A 3475-nucleotide genomic window follows, 5' to 3' on the forward strand; every position below is an offset into this window, starting at 1 on the left:
TATTCATTAGCTTTCTCCCAATGGCAGTAGCCAATTTAAAAAAAGCAGCAGTGATTGCATCTCAGTAAAAATAAGCACCCACTTCAAACCGATGAACCGACCCATCGACCTCCGAAACAGCAACAAACTTTTGAGATTGCAGCCTCCACCAAATTGCTTCGCATCATCAATTAGTACCTCAATCAAGCCACCACGCATCAACCCAACGGTGCGTCTCTAGCCAAAGGATATAGAGAGTCTCCAAAACATTAGCACGAAGCCAAGAACAAGGCTCTCTAGGAGAAACGACAACCAATACAAAAACTACAAAAAGCTTGCTTTCTGTTGAGTTTGTGTCGAATTTGTTTTGAAAACTAACTGAACACACATCTATTGTAGTTGATTACAGATAGTTTGCAAAGTTCAAATTATTATGGTCGTGACTGACCAACTCAGCGAAAGATAACACCAAAACAAAAAGGATGTAACTCCACATACACAACAAGTCAGCACATGTGCTTCGATACCTTCCAGCAATAACACAAGAAGATGTCTGAGGACAGGAATCAGTAACATCTTACTCACCAACGTACACAGAAATCTCAATAATTTCCTTTGTAAGGCAAAGACTATATAGCGGCTGTCCAAACAACTGCATGGGATTAGTACCTGAAGTGGAAGCGTGCCTAGGGCCTAGTTAGCATCCAACATGAAGCTTTGCTGGTACAGTTCTTATAACCTATAGAGATGATTTAACTTGTACTGGGTTTAATTCTTGAAGCCAAACAGAAGACTCTCCGGTAGTATCCAACAGAACACAATCATGAAGTGCAGCAGCATCTTCAGCATCATCCAGGACACTTCAATACTCAGTCTGCTACCCAAGCATTCAGGCAGTAGCACTGCAAGTGATTTGGAAAGTTATAATCTACAGTGATAGAAAGCATATTACAGTGCATAAATGTAGTATAAGCATAACAGGTAGTTGAGAAAATGGCAAGACCTTACGAGCTGTTCTGTTCAAGAAAGGGTGATTACTAGCTAGCAGTAAGTACTCCAAACTTATATATAAATATCAAATCTAAAGAAGAAAAAGAAGATGAAGAAGTAACGTACGGATCCTTTATTCACAGCCGAATCGCGGTATCTTCGAAGATTATATTGAGTTGTTTGTTTGGATGTGTGCCAACTACTCTCTCTAGTGAAGCCGTTATGATGTCAGTAGTGCTTCTTGTGATACCCGAGCAATTTAACACACATTTGAAACTAATGAGGCTGGAGAGGTTTGTAATCGCGAAACTGAAAGCACCAGATCTGCTCAGAGACTCGTTGTCACAGCCGAGAAAAACAATCGCCAGTTTTTCTAGAATGGGCATACATCTTGCTACAAACATGAGATCCATCCCATGTCCCTGCACTCAGTAAGTAAATACTCTGAGGCACCGGAACCCAACTTCACCAGTGACTGCAGGCCTTTTGGCTTCACAAGAAGACTGATATTGCTTTGCTTCGAGACCTAGAGAGAGCAGAGCAGGTAATGCTCCAAGGATGCACAAATCTTCATGCTTAATTCTCTTCACTTGCAAGCATAACTTCTGTAGGTTGACGAGCGATCCTACCGAATCTGGAACCTTTGGGAAGACAAAACCCGAGGTCATAAGTTTCTGGAGGTTCACCGGGGGACAAGTGCACCATGTATTCAGTAAGAAGTTGTCACTCAGCTTGTCACTCAACATAGTTATAGTTAAGAACAAAGGTTCCGTGTGCATAGGTTACGGAGAGAAGAAGCAATATCTTCCTTGTGCTCTTGGAAGACATACATATGATAAAAGTGTAGCTTCCTTAGATTCTGTAGCCGCCCAAGCTCTTGCAGAAAGTTATATGATTGCAGGGCAGGCACCCATTTCAATGTCTCCAGTGTTTGCATCTTCGCAATTCCATCAGGAAACCTAACGTGTCCGCTAACAAATAAATGTGCCAAATTTCCGAGATTGACAATACTTGCTGGTAAATGAAACACATTTGTGTGCCTTATGTCCAACATCTCAAAGAACCCTAGATTTCCGATTTGCTCCGGGAGCTCGCTCACCCTTGTGATGCTAATGTTGAGATACCTTAGCTGCAACAACATCCCTACATTCACAAGATGGTAGTTTTGTAATTTCCTGCATTGTCCAAAGTCCAAACTGCGCAAATGACTGAACCCCGTCATGGAAGGTATTTTCACAGAATTCCCAGACACATTAAGTGACCGGACATGAGACAATATCAAGTTCATTGGCATGACATAATTTCCTTTCCCGTAAACTTGCATGGAGAGCCGACGAGTTTTGCTTTGTCTCCTGATAGTTAAACTAGGAACACCAACGAAAGTAACAAAGTTCTCTTCGATGGACTTGGAAACTATGAAATCAAGAATCATGTCATGAACTCGAAAAGTAAGGACCTTATCATATTTGTCCACCTTCACGGGTTGGATCAAACTCCTATTGACGAGCTCACTAAAACACTTCTCTTTAACTGATATGATGTATATCTGCCTTCTTTGCAAACAAGTCCTTCAGCAACCCATCTCCTTATTAGACCCTTCTTCTCAATAATAGAATCTTCTGGAAATATACTTAGATATAGGAGACAACCTTTTAGATGAGAAGGCAGATCAAAGTAACTAAGTGACAATATCTTCATCATTCCTTCAACACTAGGATTCCTTTCAAGTGCATGACCAATTGAATCTTTTACTTGGTCCCATTGCTGCTTTGTTCTTTCTGTGTTACCCAACAAACAAGATATAGCAATGATTGCTAAAGGTAACCCATCACATTTTTCCAATATTTGCCCAGAAAATTCTTCAAGGTATGAAGGACAATCTTCTTTGGAACTGAATAGTCTTTTGTGAAATAGATGTCTTGAGTGCTCCATATGAAGAGGCTTCATATTATAAATATGGCCACTAAATGATGAATGACATGAATGCACAATATCAATCATACGGGTAGTGGTGATTAGTATGCCACGACTGGTCATGGGGAATGCATACTTAATAACATCCCATGTTTCCTTGTTCCATACGTCATCAACAACAATGAAGTAGCTGCATATCGATTTACGAGTGACATTAGTAGAGCAAACACCAAAAGGAGAGAAAACTTGTTTTCCTTGAGAAAATAGAAAAGATAAAAAAGAACGTGGTTGGTGTGTATAGGATTATAGTTGGAGGGGTATACTCTATGGGGTGCATGGACCGAGTCCACCTACGAGTGTCTAGGGACCCCTTGGACCCACACTTAATCATGCCTGAGTACATACTCATAAGGGAATAAGAATGTGTGTGCTAAACCCAGATCTTATTGTTACATGAGATATGTTTGGATAACCGCGGGATCACCACATCGTACCGTATCTCCTAGAAGATAGCTACCTAATTACTAGCACATGTCAACCTATATAAGGGGTAGGATGTCTCTTTTAATGACTATTCCGTTCCAACACACTC

General features: G+C 40.7%; 1 pseudogene; it reads right to left on the bottom strand.

The window, feature by feature from the left end:
• Positions 1-1397: 1397 nt before the first annotated feature.
• On the bottom strand, positions 1398-3220 carry LOC123129857 (disease resistance protein RGA5-like; annotated as a pseudogene).
• Positions 3221-3475: the final 255 nt, after the last annotated feature.

This window comes from Triticum aestivum, chromosome 6A (genome assembly GCF_018294505.1).
Source record: "Triticum aestivum cultivar Chinese Spring chromosome 6A, IWGSC CS RefSeq v2.1, whole genome shotgun sequence".
Classification (NCBI taxonomy): Eukaryota; Viridiplantae; Streptophyta; class Magnoliopsida; order Poales; family Poaceae; genus Triticum; species Triticum aestivum.